The sequence below is a fragment of the Herpailurus yagouaroundi genome, unplaced genomic scaffold (assembly GCF_014898765.1).
Source record: "Herpailurus yagouaroundi ecotype Mexico unplaced genomic scaffold, PumYag 187, whole genome shotgun sequence".
In the NCBI taxonomy this organism is placed as follows: domain Eukaryota; kingdom Metazoa; phylum Chordata; class Mammalia; order Carnivora; family Felidae; genus Herpailurus; species Herpailurus yagouaroundi.
In genome coordinates, this window is record NW_024412418.1 from 19,349,626 (window position 1) to 19,369,819 (window position 20,194).

Here is a 20,194-nt window from a genome sequence, read left to right on the forward strand (position 1 = left end):
CCTATCAAATCCTCAGGGCTTCAATAAGACTTTCCCTAACAATGCCATCTGGTGTTTTCTTTTTCCGCTTCTCGATCATCCTCATGTTTATTGGCTATACTATCCACTCTGACCCGTGTTTGAACAGTGCGTTAGCATTCTCTACAGATAGTATTATTCACTGCCTGCTCCCTATCATGTCTCTCCAAGAAGATAGCATGTCCTCTAGACAAAGACTGTTTCATGTACTCCCTTTATGTTCCCTGTCTTCCTTTGTGTGCTAATACTTTCCCACTAATGCTTGCTGACCTGAAAATTTTATGATTAATCCATGAAAAATGGGCAACTGAGAGAAATATCATGTTCTGGAGATACCTGCAGTGTGGTACTTATAAGTCTAGATTTGGGGGCTGGCAGGTGCAGCTGACTTTGCCAGCTTATGGGTGGCCTGGCCCTCTTGTCTTACCTCCACTACATCAGTCTTCTCATCTGGAGGGCTGTAGTGAGGGTTGGCCAGGAAGATGTATGAAAAGTTCTTTAGGAAGATGTCTGGCACATAGCAAGTGCTCATTGAATAGTAACTGTGATTTTTCTCATCCCTAACCTTTGAAATTTATATCAAACAGAACAAGAGAACATACTGGAATATGTTCTCTGGTGAACTTGTCTGAGGCTTCCTGGACCCTGAATCTATCCCAACAGAGCATTTTGGATGACCTTATATTAAACTGGATTGTTGGGTTTTCAATCCTTTGAAACTGTGGAATTAATGTTATTAAACATTCAGGAGGAAAGGTTCTCAGGAGAGCCTGTGAGATTGGATGGAAGGGATAAAGCAAAAGCTTTTGATTATTTCCTGATTGTGACTTTCCACCTGGCCTTCCTTTATTTCTCTCCTCCCTCCCTTCCTCTCAAGTTCTGAAGGCTTGTCATGAAAATGAACAAAAGATCAAGGAAATCACTGAGACTTACGTTATGTGCATATAGATATTAATAGGTTCTTTCAAGTCTTCAACATTTAAAAATGGAGTTTACTGTTCTTAGTAAAACATTGCTGGTTGATTCCACTTCACTCATCCTATTTTTAGCCTGTACTTTTTTATAATTGCAACATGAGGCAAAAAGTTCCTATTAAAATCTTGAGCATTCATTCAGCCTTTCAGATGTGGGTTCTTAGATCCTTAATTACAATTGCAGTAGCTCTATGTTAACTTTTTGAATAGTGAGTTCAAAGACCATCTCTCACTGTTAATGTTTTTATTTATTTCATTAATTCATAAACATTGGGTTCTTGGTATGTGTCAATTATGGAGATAGAAAGATGAATAAGATATGGGCTGTCCCCTCAAGAAGCTTCATCTACTGGACCGTAATTATGTATTGTGATGGACTATTTAGATTTCCAATGATGCATTAGAGTACTACCCTCATTAAAAAATACTGAGGAAGTTTTTATCTGCTAAAAGGAGTATTTGTGTGTGTGTGTGTGTGTGTGTGTGTGTGTTTACTACCCCCAAATAATGTTTTCATACTTTAAACAAATCTTTTTTAAAAAGTCTCCAGTCTAGCTTATAGTTTGGGAAGATATGTCCACTTGGGTTTCCTATAATATTGTCTTACAGTGTTAATAGACTTGGTTTTTAAAATTTCTTAGTCTCTTCCATGTTTTAAAGTGTAAAAGTCATCTTATATCTCTTAAATGTTCTTTTATAAAACCAACCCTTTTGTTCTCAGGAAATTTTTGTAGAATAGATAAATAAACCTGCAGGAAAATGAAAGACTCTTCAGTCTCTCACAGAATTGAAAAAATTTTTAGCCAGCTGCATTATTTACTATTTTATGAACTTTAATAATGCATAGTTCAGTATTTTTGGTTTGCTTTTCTAGGTGATACATGTTCTTTGCAATTAATGATAATAAAAATTAGTTATTTTTTAAACTTTTTTCTCTTATTTATGTTTCACGTTTTGTTGCATTGTATAGAGCAAGGTCCCTTACCCTCAGCACTATTGACACTTTGGGCTGGAGAATTCTCTGTTGTGGGGGCTTTCCTGGGCCTTGCAGAATATTTAGCAGCATTCCTCCCCTCTACCCACCAGATGCCAATAGCACTCCAGTTCCCAAAGTTGTGATGACAAAATGGTTCCAGATATTGCTAAATATCCCCTGAAAAGGTCTAGAATTTCCAAAACATTGTATAATAGTAACAGTGATAGGGGCATCCCTAAGTTGCTTCTAATTTTACAGGGAATAATGCTTCTGGTGTTTTTTCATTAAATACATCAGTTTAGCATAAATAGTCTTTATGAAGTTAAGGAAGTGGACTTTTACTCTTATCTTAAAATAAATAATTGCAATGAGTACTGATTGGTGATAATGTAGGATAAATTCCTTATGGTCAAAAAGAATTATTACAATTCAGTGGACCAAGGCTGGGTAGGGAGTGTGTGTGTGTGTGTGTGTGTGTGTGTGTGTGAAGGAGTTGGGTGGGGAGTGTTGTGTAACTCCTGATTCTGGACAGTCGACTCATAGAAGCAGAAAAGAATCTGTGCTAAGAGAACACAGCCAAGGCTTTTGCACAGTGAAGGGAAAGAAACCAAATACCAGATTGTTGCTGTAGCTGAGAAACAGTCCTTAGGTATTCCGAGGAGATGAGTTCTTCAGCCACTCTTTTCACATGATAATTTATAGCTTGGTTTGTTTTTTCTGAGCTCATTTTATTAGGCTTCTGCTTTCAACATTTCAAGTATAATAATGAAGTTGAGAGTCACTGTTATTAGCTTCCAATGGCCTTGAGAAGTCTGCTTCTGTGACTGAGGTGATGATGGCAGACTTGGCAAAAAGCTGGGGGGTCATGTTCAAACCTTCAAAAGCAGACTAGAGTAGGGGCCACAGACAGATGGCACAGGTGAGAGGAAGCATAAATTCTACCCCTAAGCTGTTCAGACTCCGCTGGGCCTGAATGGGCCTCCCTCCGTGGGGGGTTCAGAGGCCCCCTGGGCTGGCGGATTTATGTCTGAAAGAGCAGTGCAGTAGAGAGAGATTAAGAATGCTTTCAAAGGGTGCGTGAGGGGGTTGTTCCCCGGTCTTAGCGGTCTGGGACACAGAGCTCTGAGTCTGTGAGGACCTGGGCCGGGGCCAGTGAAGGGAGTAGGGTGGCCTGAGGAATGGAAGGTCACCGGCCAGTTGGGGGTTGTGATAATTATATCCTTGTTTCCTTGAAGGTACCAGCGTCCTTGATTTTCCAGCTTCAAAGAGAGCTGCCTCTGAAATAGGGGGACGTTCACACCTGCTTTGCTGCAGAGATTTCTGCCTTCCTGGCTGCAGACTCAACAAGACAACAACACGTCTGTGGACATTTTCAAGGCCATATTTATATACCAAGCATGGGAAGCTTCTCTTCCACCCTTTCTTCCTAAATGAAAATGAAAAGGTTAGTGTGCCCTGTGAGGATTCAGCAATGAACCTGATTTAATGGTTTTACCTTAAATTCAGATATTTTGTAGGTTAGGAGCTCTAAATCATCATACACACACACACACACACACACACACACACACACACACCCTTCTCCCGTCTCCTTCCAATTCTTACACCACCCCAAAGGAGCTATCATAGAACCAGAAGTCTAGTGATTACTAAAGCCAACAGTATACAATACACCTGGAATGTTTGTTTTCTCTTTTTCTTATCCCATTCATCTCCAGATAAGCTGTGCTGACAATAGTTAAGAAGTATAAGCATAGGGGCACCTGGGTCCCTCAGTCAGTTAAGTGTCTGACTTCAACTCAGGTCACAATCTTGCGGTTTGTGGGCTCGAGCCCTGCATCGGCTTGCTGCTGTCAGCACAGAGCCCGCTTTGGATCCTCTCTTTCCTCTCCCTCTGCCCCTACCTCACTCTCATGCTATCTCTCAAAAGTAAATAAACATTAAAAAAAAGTATAAGCACAGTTCTGCCTTTCATATTTTCCTTATAGCACATACAATTCCCATGAGACATTTAGAGAGGAGAGAGGTATTTATTTATTTATTTTTGAATGGGACCCTTTTTGTCCACTGGGTGCAATGAATATGATCTAAAAATTGGATTTCCACTGACTAAATGTATGCTTGCTACTCCCTCACCCCAACTTTTCACAGATCATCTGAACTCTCCCATCATTAGATGTGCAAATTTAAAAATATATTTTGGTCAATAAATTCCCTTTGTTAAAGATGAGATGACTGGTCTCTGACACTTAAAACCCTCAAGAATTAGACTGGAGATTACATGTAACTCCCCGGATCCTGTGCTCTGATGTTTCTCTTGCTGCCATCAGCTCTGTAGACCAAACGTCCCTTCTCTAGGCAAAGAGACGTTTGACCAGGTGCTGGTCAAAACCTTTCTAAAAAATTAGAAAGAGGGAAATATTGTCTATTTTTCTAGCAAGTTCTTGTTCTGACCTTGATAGTGATAGTGGTTACATATACAAAATATTCCCTAACTCTTTTTAACTTTTTCTCTGAGATTGCACAAATACACACTATTATGTTGATGAATTCCCAATTTAGTGACATATAAATAACTAGAATATGCCTCACTGAAACATATAGTCTCTCCCCAACACCCCTCTCTTTGTCTGTCTTTCCTCCTCCTCCCCCCCTCCCTCCTTCTCTTTCTCTATCTCAATTGTTCTAAGAGAGTCCCTCTTCCTAAGTCATGGTTAATGACTGCGATGACTCCATCCTCCCAAGTCAGCTCCTACCTGTCACCTGGGACCCTGGGATACTGAGCTCTTGCTTGTGATTTAATAACGAGACCCAATGGGGCAGCCCAGGTGCTGTATCTCATACCCTTACTGATTGCCAAGGGAACATTTAATCTGTTGACTTTATTCAGTTATGCTAGTCTGGCAAACATACCTGGAGCTATAAATTATTTAGATGTTTAATGTATCTGGTGTAGAAGGATCTCTCTTATACCTTAGTTATCTAAAAGCAGAAGATGAAAAACCACTTTGTTTGCAAATCATAAAATCTTTAACAGATTGTGCCTTAAAGAGTAAAACAGACATCCCTGACCTTAAAAGTATAACAGGGGTCCAAACAAGCATTGTTAACACATTATCCCCTAAGATAAAAATTATGGCATAAATGTGTTTAGGTTAGAAGTGAAATGTGAAACAAAGGCCTTCCATTGGATAATAACAGACTAGTCTGAAGTGAACACAAGGGTAGACTGTAAATGAGGGGTCAGGAAGGGCATGGCAGAGGCCTTTGCCAGAGTGCCCCCTCCCCCATTACAATGTACTTCCCAATGACAGAGGGAGGGAGATACTTAAAATCCTAGGTAATATGATATAACAAAAACCCTATTAGTATACCAAATTACAACCTAATAGTGAAACATGTCATTGCTTTATTTATTTTTTCACCTTGTACTTAGTATATTTTCAGTGAAATAGAAATTCAGTTCACATTTCATTAAATAGAAACAAACAACAAAAATAAATGATCTCACAGATCAACTACCATCACATCACAGGGTAGGAGCCCCTACCTTCCAACTGTTTCATTTAGTCTCCTGATGAAAAAGGGTTGATCTGAAGCATAAATAAGCATAATCTATAGCAACACAAAAATATAAACAATAGGGATACCAAAATTATTTGTAAAATTTTTCTTTTACAATTGCCTTGCTTTAAAGGTCCTCTGGAATCAGGTGACATTATTGGGCTTTTATTTGTCATCACCCAAATACTTTAAAAATTTTCGTTTAGCAATGGGAAGCTGTAAGGTTTTATCTATGAGTGCTGGTTCTACAGTCCAGCTGCCTGGACTTGAATTCTTGACTGTTTTATTAGCTGTGTGATGATGGAGACATTGTTTAACTTTTTTGTACCTCAGTTTTCTCATTTGTAAAATAGGGATGTTATTCTCATGGAGTTCGTGGTGGTGAAGTACATACCATGACATATAAGGGCTCAATAAATGTTTAATTATTGGTACTAATCATTTCCTATGTGCTTTAGACTCATTTGTGCATTTCCTCATCTCCTTAGAATAAGCAATGCTGTGAAATAGTTATTATTATGTCCATTTTACTAAAAAGGAAATTTTCCCCTAGACACAGCGTTGAAATAAGCAGAGCCCCAGTTTGAACTCAGGTCCATAAGTTTCTGTGGCAGGTCTGGATCCCCAGAAGTGGACTCTGAGAAAGAGTTATCTGAGGCTGGAAGTTAACTGAAGAGTGCTCAGGGGCGACATCTGTGGGCCACAGGAGAAGCTGCACTATCGTGCCCCCGATGTTGCAATAAAGACCTCAGCCCACACTGTGGGAGCTCAGGCTCTGACATGGCTCCTTAAGAGTTGGACCTCACTGGGGCAGAGGGTTCGCAGTTAACCAGCCTCTTCATGGAATCTGCAGTCTTTAGATGTAGGTTGGCCCGAAGTGGGGTGGCTTTGGGCAAAGCAGCTCTCTTCATCCAAAGGCTATCTCCTGAGAGGGTCTGAGCTAAAGAACTGTCAGCAGCTTTGTCAACACTCAAAGTAGCTAGGGGGGTAAGCAGCTCAGTCTCCAGGGAGAATCTTGGCAGTGTACCACAGGGTCCACACCTTCCTGCAGCCTAGGAGAGTGTTAAAGGTCATCTCATGGACCATGGCAATTGTGATCACTTCTTCTTTTGTCCAGACTCTCTCAGACCCCATTCATGTTGAGGAGCCAAGGAAGCACATGAACAGACTGTCTCTATGAACCACAGAAGGTGCGTGGTGTTTTGAAACAAGCACAGTAGCTGCTAACCAGCACAAGAACCAAGTAAATCACTGATAGGCACTGGCTGCCATGGTTTATATTCTCTTTGTAACTGGCTCTAAGGTCGATCACTTAAAGATGCTTAAGTAGCCCAAATTTTTAAAATCCAATCCCTTTAGCAAGCACTTTTTATGTTGTTTATGTCATAATCCATAGGCTAGAGCCACAGAATTTTAAAATCAGAAGGGGCCTAAGAGATCCACCTCCTTCATCTGGGTTGGGGTGGAGGAGAGTGAGTTTGTCAAGGTCATACAGTAAGTTAATAGTTACACACAATGGGATTGAGACCATAAGCATGAAAACTGATATCTCAAGTAGAGTCTAGCCATTTACCAACTGCAAAGAAATTGTAAAAACAAATTCTTGGCTGAAAACTTGAAAGGATACGTTTGGAATGTTATCTTAATGCACATTACAATCTTGAAGTTTCTTGCCATATCCTAGATAAAGTACTGTGTTTATATTTTATTAATTTCCATGCAAGATGGCTTCTAAAATTAAATGCCAAGAATTCTCACTGACAGTGCTTGGTTCACATTTCTTTGATTATATTTTGCTTCTTTTCTGACAATACAATATTTTATGATTAAAGTATTCCTCTACTCCTAGCACTATAGTTTTTCTCCATATAATTGAAACAATTCCATAAATACCATATGGTGTTGGAAATGTTTAAAGAACCTATTTCAGATTTGAGAGTAAAGTCTTATCTTTAAAGTTACTTTCAGAGAACACATCAGACACACAGAGCTGTCAGGTTTGAACTGTACCAACAATTTCATGTTAACTTATTATCTAAAGTGCAATTCTCTGGCACATGGATATATTCATAACCACAAAGATTAGTGCCTAGCCAAGAAAAGAAAAAGCTTTTAATTTTTCATTACCTCTTCACTATACTACCTGGCTGGAGTTAGACATTTAAAAATCTCATATGATTGTTCAAACTTTCAGAGATGCTAAGCCTTAAATTTCCAGCAGAAAACCTTCTGGACAATATCTGAAGAATAGTGGTAGTTTAATATTAGAGTTCAGAGCACAGACTCAAGATCCATACTGCATTGGGTCAAAATCCAGCTTCACCAGCTGTATGGCTTTGAGCAAGTTATTGAACCTCTGTAAGATGGGAATAGTACTAGTACTTGGGTCTTGTGGTTGTTGTAAGGATTAAATGAGATAATACACGTGAATGCTTAGAACAAAATAGTGTTCAGCAGCTGCCATATCACTAGAATTTCCCTTTTATATTTATTTATTTTTTAAATGTTTTTATTTAGTTTTGAGACAGAGAGAGACAGAGCATGAGCAGGGGAGGGGCAGAGAGAGAGGGAGACATAGAATCTGAAGCAGGCTCCAGGCTCCGAGCTGTCAGCACAGAGCCTGATGCAGGGCTCGAACTCACGGACCGCGAGATCATGACCTGAGCTGAAGTCGGACACTTAACCGATTGAGCCACCCAGGTGCCCCTAGAATTTCCCTTTTAAACTACAGAGGATTGTACTTTTACAAAGACCGTTAAAGATGCAAACACAGAGTTACAGATGAAAATGTAAAGATCACTTAAGTGATCATGTTGAATTTTTTTTAAGTTTATTTATTTTTGAAAGAGAGAGAAAGAGAGAGAGTGCTCAGGGGAGGGACAGAGATAGCCGGGGAGTGGGGGACAGAGGATCCAAAGCGGGCTACACACTGACAGCAGTGAGCCTGATGCGGGGCTCAAACCCACAAACCATGAGATCATGACCTGAGCCGATGCTCAACTGACTGACCCACCCAAGCACCCCGATGATGTTAAATTTTTGATTCTTACAATGTAGCTCTTGGGTAAAATAGAATCATAAGCCTAGACAGACCATAAATTTAGATTCTAAACATTCATTCCACAACCTGATACACATAATAAATGAGATGGTAAATGCTCAATTTTTAACAAGAAGAAATTTGACTCTGGAAGTCAAAGAACAATGTTCCAATTGCTCTAGAAAATCATTCTCCACTGGTAGCAAAATGAAAGCATGCCAATCTACTCACCATTATATGCACAGTATTTTGCACACTGCCACACAGGAGGAATTTAATATGCGTAGAATGACTGACTGATTGACTGGAAGACACAATGCCCTTTAATTCATGGAACTTGAGAATTTGAAGGGGCCGCCTGCTTATGATGTGTCACAAATAAGGAGCCAGAGGACACATGACTTAAAACTAATTATGTGGTGGGCACCTGGGTGGCTTAGTCGGTTGAGCATCTAACTCTGGCTCAGGTCATGATCTCATGGTTTGTGAGTCTGAGCCCCACATTGGGCTTGCTGCTGTCAACACAGAGCCCCCTTCAGACCTCTTTCCCCTCTTACTGTCCCTTCCCCACTCGAGCTCTCAAAAATAAATAAAATATCTTTTAAAAACCTAATTATGTGGTTAGTTGTTAATAGAGCTAGGATCCAAAATGTTGACTCTCTGGCTTGGACAGTCAAATAAGTCATTGTCTTCTGTAGTAAATGTGTTCTTAAAAACACCAGTCTCTTGCAATATTCATGGAGTAAAGAGTAGAAGAAGTTGTTCTATAATCAAATGATTTGAGGAACTGGTGAGTAAAACAAATTAAACCATGGATCTCCAGGAGGGAGATATGGTCCTCTATGCAGCATTTTTGAAGAGGGTTTGACCATAACACCCCCTTGGAAGGGAACATCTTTGTAAACTGGTAGTTTATGAAACACTGGAAAAGACTGACCAGTGGGCCTCAACAAATACTTATTAAACACCTATCACATGCATGTATTATGATAGGAACTATACAAAAAGTTAAGGTGAGTTAGACACCAAAGTGTTCCAGGGGCCTTTAACGAGAGAGGGTAAGAGCAGTGGTGGGGGTGGCGGGGGGAGCTCTTAAGAACAGGCACGTATAATCTCCGTCTGTGAATTTGATAAGCATCATGAGAAAGGATCAAATAAAATGCTACTAAAATTCAAAAGAGGGGAATTAGGCCAGAGCTCCATGGAAGAAATAACATTTGAAAGGCAGCTGCTGTGCTCACTGCTATACCACCAATGCAACAAATAACATTTGAGATGAACCTTAAAGGATGGGTATGAGGTGAGTTCTTTTAGTAAAGTTCTGCTAGATTTTGTTCATCTGAAAATGTCTTCATTTTATTCTCATTCATGAGCCTTAGCTTTTCCGGATATACAGTGGACAGTTATTTCCTTTCAACACTTTGAATATATTATTCCACTGTCTCCTTGCATTTACTGTTGTTATTGGTAAGTCCACTAACAGTCTGTGTCAGTCCTTTGTAGGTGATTGTTTCTTTTCTCCCAAGATGCTTTGGAGATTTTCTCATTGTCTTTGGTGTTCTCCAGTTTCCCTACAAACATGTTTAAGACATAAACTTCTTCTTAATTTATCATGCTAGGGATATGCTATTTCCTATATCTGTGGATTTAGGTCTTTTCATCAGTTCTGAAAAATTCTCAGCTACTATTACTTCACATATTAGGCCCTCCATTTTCTCTATCCTCTTCTTCCAAAACTCCAATTAAATATGTATTAGACATTCCCATTTTATCTTCCATATCTTTAACCTTCCCGTTCATACTTTCCATTCCCTTCTTTCCCATGTCACCTTCTGGATATTTTCTGCAGACAGTTCTTCAATTCACTAATTACCTCTTCAGACATTTAACATGTTCATCAAATGTTTACTTTCAACCATTTTATTTTCATTTCTACGGGTTCTTTTATTCCTCTTCTTCAAATCTACCTGTCATCCCTGAGGGTCCTTTGTTGCTTGCTTATCTTTGGTATTCCCCTCCCCCCACCCCTTATTTCTTTAAATTCTTCGTATGCTCCAATTCTACGTTAGAAAGGCAGCAAAACGTAGTGGTGAAGACTGCAGACTCTAGAATCAAACTACCTAAATCCAAATCGTAGCATTACCACTTAAGAAATGTTGACCTGGGACAATTTACTTAATCTCTGTGTGCCTCAGCTTTTTCATTTATAAAATGGGGGTGACTAGGGTGCCTGGGCGGCTCAGTTCCTTAAGCACCTGACTTTGGCTCAGGTTATGATCTCACAGCTCAGGAGTTTGAGCCCCATATAGGGCCCTCTGCTGTCAGCACAGAGCCCATTTCACATCTTCTGTCACCCTCTCTCTCTGCCCCTCCCCTGTGCTCTCTTTGTGTCTCTCTCAAAAATAAATAAATAAATAAACAAACAAATAAATAAATAAACCTAACAAAATAAGTATTATTCTTTAAAAAAATAAAGTAAAATGGGGATGATAATAGTAATACTTGCTTCATAGAACTGTTATGACAAGTAAATAAGTTAAAATTAAAAACATTTTTGCAGTGGTGCTTAGCACTTAAATCATTGCTTTGGCCATTTTTGTAAATTAAAAAATATATCCTATATCTGAGAATTCCAGTATTCGAAGTTCTTGGGGTCAGACTGGATGTTTGTTTTTCTGCCAACTCTCTCTCTCTCAGTGGACTGCCTCCTTCTGGGCTCGGTGATCTCAGATTTGAACTCAAACATGTCTCTTAATGGCCTTCCTACTGTGAGTATTTGTTTCTGTTTTTTGGGGGGGGTAGAGGGAAAATACCAACCTGAGACCTTCTGCCCCTTTTGGGGTGTCCTGGCCTAATGCAGAAGTCTCAGATTCTTGGCTTCCCCATCTTGTGATGCTTTAGAGCTTCTAACACTGCTACTAATTTGCACTGGCTCTCAGGACAACCCAATTTTCTTATTTTCCTAGCACTCTGACTCCAAGTTCTGGTTTCAAAGCATTCTTTGGGAGAAGAGCTGTCCTTAGACAATTCCCTCACTACCGACACGCCCAGCAATGTATTTAAAAAATGATTCAATTCTGGGGTGCTTGGGTGGCTCAGGCAGTTGAGTGACCAGCTTCACTTCAGGTCATGATCTCACAGTTCGTGGGTTTGAGCCCCATGTCGGGCTCTGTGCTGACAGCTCAGGGCCTGGACCCTGCTTCAGATTCTGTGTCTCCCTCGCTCTCTGCCCCTCCCCCGCTCGCACTCTGTCCCTTTCTCTCAAAAATAAATAGACATTAAAAAAAAATGATTCAGTTCTTTTGTGGTTATAAGGCCTTCAGAGTACCTGGTTATCTACAATGCCTGAAGCTACCTCCCGCTCTGTATCAATCAGAATTGGCTAGCTTATGCTGCAGCGACAAACAACCCCCAAACATCAGTGGCTTAGAAGAACAAAAGTTTCTTTCCCACTTATGCTACCCATCCATCTTAGGTCAGCAGAGCCTCTGCTCCATGTCATACTTACTCAGGGACTCAGGCTAATGGAGTTTTGACCACCTGGCACATTGTCAGAATCTGTAACAGGGGAAAATAAATATGATGGTCATACTGTGGCTGTTCAGGGTTTCCATCTAGAAGTTATACACAGTATTCCCATCACACTTACTTGACCAAAGCAAGTCACGCTTGCTTGCAGCAAGCGCTGCAAAACCCCCCCCCCCCCCTTTTTAATGCTGGATAAACATGTGAAAATCACAAGATTATCCTTATCAGAGAGTGAAGCACAAAGGACCACACATAACTCCAAGGAAGCGCTTAGGAAGGAGAATGGGAACTATCAGTGACCATCACTAACAATTACTACATGCTTCTTTTTCCACCTAAAATTATAAATATTATTATGTTCTTATACAGATTTGGTAAGTATCTTTAAAATTTTTATTATGAAAATCTCAAATGCAAAAAACTGTAAAAAACAGTAGCATATAGGGGTACCAGAGTGGTTTAGTCAATTAAGTGTAGACTCTTGATTTCAGCTCACGAGATCAAGCCCCACATCAGGCTCCACACTGACAGTGCATGGAGCCTGCTTTTGATTCTCTCTCTGTCCGTCTCCCATTCATGCTTGCTTGCTCTCAAAATAAATAAATAAACTGGGGTGCTGGGTGTCTCAGGCGGTTGAGTGTTCAACTTCAGCTCAGGTCATGATCTCACAGTTCATGGGTTTGAGCTCCGCTTCGGGCTCTGTGCTGACAGCTCAGATCCCGGAGCCTGCTTCAGACTCTGTGTCTCCCTCTCTCTCTGCCCTTCCCCCCCCCCCCATGCTCTCTCTCTCTCTCTCTCAAAAATAAACATCAAAAAAATTAAAAATAAATAAATAAACTTAAAAAAGAAAACAATAATAAACCCCATAACTACAATTTTAAATGTCTAAATAATAGTCTAGATGGGGAGGATTCAAATACATTTTATCATGAAATATTTCAAACATACTAAATTTAAAATGTTGAGGGCTTTTTATATTAAAAAGTAATATATGCTTCTCATTAAAAATTTTTTGATATAAAAAAGACAATGAAGGGTGCCTGGGTGGTTCAGTCGGTTGAGCGTCCGACTTCGGCTCACGTCATGATCTCACAGCTTGTGAGTTCAAGCCCCACATCGGGGTCTGTGCTGACAGCTCAGAGCCTAGACCTTGCTTCGGATTCTGTGTCTCCCTCTCTCTCTGCTCCTAACCCACTCGCGTTCTGTCTCTGTCTCTCTCAAAAATAAATACACATTAAAAAAATTTATTTAAAAGATAAAGAAGAATGACCAGAATTTTAATAGATGTACATTCCAAATGGAAAAGAAAGTACCAAAAGTGTGGGTATTAGAGTATAGTGAATATTTGCAGAAAAGCAGTTAGCTTAGTTAAATGATAACCCCTTCTGTTAAACAGAGGGAATTGAAAGCCACTGGAAACAACATAAATTCAATCCAGCCTTTATTGGGCACCTACTATGTAAAGGCACTGGGATATAAAAAGGAATAAAATGTAGTCCTCACCATCTAGTAATATGATTGAAAACATAACCAGGACGATTAATCTAGACCATCATAGGAGTGACCAGACACCAATGTGAAGAAACCAACTTTGAAATTACTGCAATAGTCCAGGTAAAAGCTCAGGAGATCCAGGATGAGGAGGTTGATGGAGGAGGAGATGGAAAGGAATACATTGAGAGATCTTATGGAGATCACATATGCAGAATATTCTAATTACCTAGATATGGGAAGCAAGGGAAAGGAAAGACCCAGAGATCATTTGAAGATTGTAAACACAAAGGACAGGGAGAAAAACCCCATTAATAGAACTAGAAACACCAGGAAGAGGTGTTTTGGTAGTATACATATTGAATTTGAGATTCCATGAGTATATCCTGATGGAAGTTGGATTTATGAAAACAGAACTCAGGGAGAAATTGGAAATCAGAGTCCATGGCTTATACCATTTGCAGAAGATGAAATTGCCAAGGAAGAGCACTGCAAAACACCCCTCCCTTTTTAATGCTGGATAAACATGTGAAAATCACAAGATTATCCTTATAAGAGAGTGAAGCACAAAACTATTCTTCCATCCAAAAATCTTGTCCTGTCACAATGAATGAAATTCTATCCTTATGGATCCATTCTTCTGTGTCTTGGGAGCTTTTTAGTTTTCAGTGTCCCCAGTTACAACGTCGATATCCCCGAATGATCCTTAGGAGTTGATCAGAAAATACTTTAACCCAGCATGGGCTTATCATGGACTTTCCCAGCTGACAGTGGGCATTAGTTTGAAGTGCTGTGGAGGTTGATCTCCTACTTGGGAGATCAGGAAGGGGCAGCAGGAATCTTAATGGAAAGTGATCTGGTATTAGACCAAACCACTGAGTCTTTCAAGAGTCTTTCGAGACCCAGCTGTGGGACACATGCATGTGCACACACAATCACACACACACACACACACACACACACACACATTGTTGGCCAAATGTACATAGTGAGAATGTGGTATAAAGTTCAGCATGGACAAGTCAGCACTGTAGCTTGGTTTGACAGTTGGGATGTTTATATGTCAGGTTGGTTGCCTGAAATATTACATTGGTTCCCTTTCCCTTCATTCAAACTGACTTCCAGGCTTTGCAATGCTTTGCCTGGAAAATTTGAGCCGAGCTCAAAATTGGATGCAGCCTCTTCAGGTAAAATGCACTTTGGTACTAAGCAGGAGAGCCATAGAACACAAAAAATGGTTAAGATGGTAAATTTTGTTCTGAGTATTCTGATACATGTGTATTACAACATGAAATAAATGTAACATTTATGATCTTAAAAAAAAAATGTTTGTGCCTTGAAGCACCATGAAGGGTGGTCTGGAGAGGGAGGGCTGAGGGAGGATGCCTTTGAGAAGTGATGAGTCTAGGAGAAGAGGTCCCCTTCAGGAAAAAGTGCAGAATCATCTAAGATGGGTGTCTTCTCCCTGCTTCCTGGCAGTGTCTAGATAGGCAGCATCCAGTGGGGAGAGGCTACATGAGCAAGGCCCAATCCCAGCATGGCCAATGAGTGCCTCCTGGGCCCCAGGTGAGGAACAGAGTACTACTCAGCCTGGAACATAGAGGGCAAAGATTTAATCTCTTTTGTACATCACTACTTGTCAGCCCCAAGTCAGGCTTGGCACATGGTATGTGTTCAATAAATATTTATTGAACAAATGAATAATAATGAGAAGGCCGAGCCCTGGTGTTACATAAGACCCCTGGACTTCTGTACAAGCCTGTGGATTGGAAAGTGGCAGGTGGATAGTTACCTTTCTCACAAGTCTGGCAGGAGGGGGACTTGGAGTCAGAATTAGGTGGATTTAAGGAAAATAATAGTGACATATTGCACATCCGATAGGCAATGTTTATTTATTATTTATTTATTTTTAATATAATTTATTGTCAAGTTGGCTATCATACAGTGTATACAGCGTGCTCTTGGTTTTGGGGGTAGATTCCCATGATTCACTGCTTACATACAGCACCTGGTGCTCATCATAACAAGTCTGATAGGCAACTTTAAAAAATACTATTTCCCAGGGGTGCCTGGGTGGCTCAGTCAGTCGTGTCTGACTTCAGCTCAAGTCATGATCTTGTGGTTCATGGGTTTGAGCCCTGCATTGGGTTCTCTGCTATCAGCACAAAACCCACCTTCGGATCCTCTGTCTGTCCCCTTCTCTTTCTGCCTCTCCCCTGCTTGTGCTCTTTCTCTCTCTCTCAAAAACAAATAAATATTTAAAAAAAAAGCTATTTCCCTGCATCCTTTGCCATATGTTATGTAACATATTTTATTTGCAAATAAATTATGCTTTCAATTACATAAATGGTAGATGTTCATTTACCAGTGGATAAAGAATTTTCAACACTAGCATAAACAGTGTAAGAGCTGTAATTCTCAGAGTGGAGGTACAAAAGCTTTTTCCACTTGGGATCTCTAGAGAATCAGACATCCTGCCCATGGACAGCCATGGGTATGAGTCAAGTCTAGGATAAACCAGTAGGGCCTCCACCTGTCTCCCCTAGGCCTTGAGGTCAGGGGCTGCAGTGGAGACGGTTGGAGGGTAAATGCAGGAGACCTGGGTCCCACTCCTAGCCCTGTCACCACACGGTCTCGGGTAAGTCCTTTAACCTCTTCTGCCAAACAAGTGTCAGGTTTGATGGTCCCCAAGATAGGGCTGGGGTTCAGCCTGCACACACTTTGTCCAACCATCCCGATGTCTATGGAACTGTGTCTTCTGACTGGTTTAGCATCTACAATATGGTGGTTAAATATTTTCAATGTCATCCTCACTGTCAGGTCTCTTCCATGTGAAGACAGCCTCTTACAGGTCTGCAGAAGACAGGTAATTTGGCTTTCCAGAAGCAGGAGAGCCATAGACACTCATCCAAAGCATCAACTTATCTGATTATAGGGGCACCTGGGTGGTTCAGTTGGTTAAGTGTCCAACTTCGGCTTAGGTCACAATTTCACAGTTTATGGGTTTGAGCCTCGCGTCAGGCTCAGTGCTGACAGCTCAGAGCCTGGAGCCTGCTTCAGATTCTGTCTCCCTCTCTCTCTGCCCCTCCCCAACTCACACTCTCTCTCTATCAAACATAAATAAACATAAAAAATTTTAAGAAAGCATCAACTTATCTGATTATAAATATTACTCCTGATGACTCCAGGAACAGTTACCATGAACCATATAAAACTAACTGCTTATCACTGGCTCTGTGCTCCAATTTTCCATTTTCCACCATCCTCTAATACTTTTCTCCCTCTACTGTAAAGTGATATGTTCCCTGACTTCAAGACATGTGGACACCTTCCCCGTTGATGTGGAAAATAAAAGAAGGCTTAAACTCAGAGCATCTGGGCTTGTCCCATGAAGCCTCATCATTCCTCTCAGGAAGAAAACAAAACACAAAGAGAAGTTGCTAAGGTAAGATACTGTCTAGCAGCCAGGGAGCAGTCTGTGTTCTCATTGCTCCATACCTTGCCCTCTACCTGGAAAATCCTCTCTAAACCCTTTCTCCTGATGACCTTCAACCCATCCTTCAATGCCCCAACCCGTAATTATTTTACTTCTATAATACTTGTTACTTCTCCCCCCCCCCCCACTGTTATAGAACTTACCATTTGGTGATATAAGTATTATTTATAAGTCTACTTCCCAACTAGAACTCTTTAAGGACAGAGATTGGGTTTTGTTCTCTGTGTCCCATTGTCCAGCACAACACGCGGCATGGATAAGTCAGATGTGCAAGAAATGTCATTCATGTCCTAAATAACACTAAGCTCACTGCCTCCCCACCTACCCCGTACCTAAGCGAACCAGGAACACATGTGTCATCCTTGATCTGGACAAGTCAGATTTGCTTACAAAATTTTGAACTAAAGAGTATAAGAAGGGTGCCTGGGTGGCTCAGTTAGCTAAGCATCTGACTTTTCTTTTAAGTTTATTTATTATTTTGAGAAAGGGAGAGAGTGGGGGAGGGGCAGAGAGAGAGGGAGAGAGAGAATCTCCAGCAGGCTCCATACTGTCAGTGCAGAGCCTGACAAGGGGCTAGATTCCAAGAACTGAGATACCATGACCTGAGCCAAAATCAAGAGTTGGACCCGCAACTGACTGAGCTCCCCAGACACCCCTGAGTGTCCAACTCTTGATCGCAGTTCAGGTCTTGCCCTCAAGGTAATTAATCAAGTCCTGTGTTTGGCTCCATGCTGGGCATGAAGCTTGCTTTAAAAAACAAGCAAACAAACAACAACAACAACAACAACAACAACAACAACAAAATAAGAGTTAGGGTCAGGAGTCAGAAAGTTTGGCACTGGAAGGTCTCATAAAACTCTGACCTCCAAAATTCAACCTTGACACAAGAACTTTGGTGCAGGAAGTTTATCTGGGAGGTTATTCAAGGAAGTACAAATGAGGGTGGGGAAAGTGAGGCAGAGAAGGGAGAACAGCCCATGTTAAGGTGTATTAACAAGCAGGTTGTGACCATGGGAAATTGTGGTTTAATCCTGCTTGAGATGCCCTGAGAAACAGTGAGGGACACACCTCAGAACTGCCCCACTGGAGAACCAGAAGGCTGGGGCATTTCTGCAGTGACTCCTGATGTCTACTGTTTGGGGTTGCACATTCCTGCAGCCCAGCAAGCTTCCTGGTACAAGAAAACAACTCTTTGAGGAGCATAGAGATGTGGATGCTTGAGGCGGGGAGTTGCCAGTCCATGAAAGATGGTCTACCACTACTGCAGGTGAATAGGGCCAGGATGGGCCAGAGAACCTGGGCAGTGCATCAACAACACCTGCTACAGTCACCCAAAGCCAAACCAAGCGTAAGTGATGGAGCAGTGGGAGCCAAGAGCCTTACAGAGGGGGCTGATCCCCAGAGAGGAGAATGGTAGGGAAGCTGGCAGAGAAGGAGGAGAAGCAGAGAGCACAGACAGCACAGTCACAGACACAGAGCAGAGGTCTGGCCCTTTCTATTTAGCAGCAGCCTGAAGAGGCCCACGTGGCACAGTCCCCATAGAGATATGACACAGGCTTTGCAGCTGGCCATCAGTCTTCCATCATCCTCTCTTCCATAATTTCTCCCCGCTCCTATTCGTGTATTTGTTGGTCCATCCTTCTGAGCTTCGCTGACCTGTCATGAGTCAAAGGACTCCTATCTATATCCCTATTTATCTGCTGAGCTAAACTCTCTGCTTCTTTATCCAATGACTTGGGGGTCTACAGCCTCTGGAAAACCTGTATTCTAACATCTAACACAACACCCTCCTTTTTATTCCTTTGCAGTAGGTCCCGTATTATTACCTAGACCCTTTGAGTCAGCCATCCTGGGTCAAATTTGTTTGCCAGAATACAAAAGTGATGGCACAAAGGGAGGCCAGGGCAGAAAAAACAGTATACATCACAGGACACATCTAACTCTGGTAGTGTAGTAAAGAGTTCAGCTTATTGGCTGGAAGCAGCCACAGTACTAATTAATGCTCACTGGCTGACAAAAGTCAGAATGGTTTCTTTACTTTAGATCTCATTGGCTGAGAGCATCTGATGACACTCAGAGACTGGGAAGAAACTGTATATACACTCACCATGTTTTTTTTAAAAAAAGTTTTATTTATTTAAGTAATCTCTGCACCCAATGTGGGGCTTGATCTCATGACCCTGAGATCAAGAGTTACATGTTTTACTGACTGAGCCAGTCAGGTGCCCCTACACTCACATTTTTATTTTGGAAAATATCTCAGATAAAAATAGTGCAATAATTATTTGATATTGAGGAGGATAATCCTAAATATTAAAAGTATTCCCTGATGCTTAATTCTAAGGGTTTCTATTCTATCAACAATAAATCCCTTTTACTTAAATTAGTTTGAGAGGCTTTCTGTTCCTTTCCCATCAGACCATCCTATGTCAATATCATGCCACCTGTATTAGTCAGGGTTCTTCAGAGAAACAGAACCAACAGGAGGGAGGGAGGGAGAGACAGAGAAAGAGGGAGACGGAGAGAGATTTTTATGTTTTTAAGGAATTGGCTCACTTGATTGCAGAGAATAACAAGTCCAAAATCTGCAGGGGTAACCCATTGGTGGGAGACCCAGGGAAGAGGAGCAGTTTGAATCCAAAGGCAGCCTTCTGCAGAATTCCTTCTTCCTCAGGAGAAATCAGTCTTCTTTCTATAAGGGCTTCAACTGATTGGATGAGGCCCACCTACATTATGGAGGGTAATCTACTTCACTCAAAGTCTACTGAATAAAAAGACTAAACAAAGTCTACTGACTGAGTAAATCTCAACTAAAAAGATAATCTCAACCAAAAAAAAAAAAAAAACCTTCACAGAAACATCTGGAATAATGTTTGACCACATAGCTGGGTTGAGACAAAAAATTAAACATCACACCCCCATCTCTGATCCTTAACAGTGGCTGCCTTGAGGACCACGTTGCAAATGATTCTGAAGCCACTTCAGACTCAATAGGAAAGAACACCCCGGTGAACTAGTAACATCTGCTCTGAGCACAGAAGGGAGGAGAGATAGCCTGTGTCATCTATTTGCTATTCCATCAATAGAAGTTTTTAGTTCATGCTTAT

At 41.1% G+C, this 20,194-nt stretch overlaps 1 long non-coding RNA gene across 1 annotated transcript in view; it reads right to left on the bottom strand.

Annotated features, from left to right (window-relative positions):
- Nucleotides 1–1,221: 1,221 nt before the first annotated feature.
- The window catches only part of LOC121043596 (uncharacterized), a 58,522-nt gene continuing 39,549 nt past the window's right edge, over nt 1,222–20,194 (bottom strand). Inside the window, exons 3-4 of the long non-coding RNA XR_005796930.1 lie at nt 12,081–12,130; nt 1,222–3,394 (exon numbers count right to left, since the gene is read on the bottom strand). This is a non-coding gene — a long non-coding RNA (uncharacterized LOC121043596). The remainder of the gene's footprint in view (nt 3,395–12,080; nt 12,131–20,194) is intronic.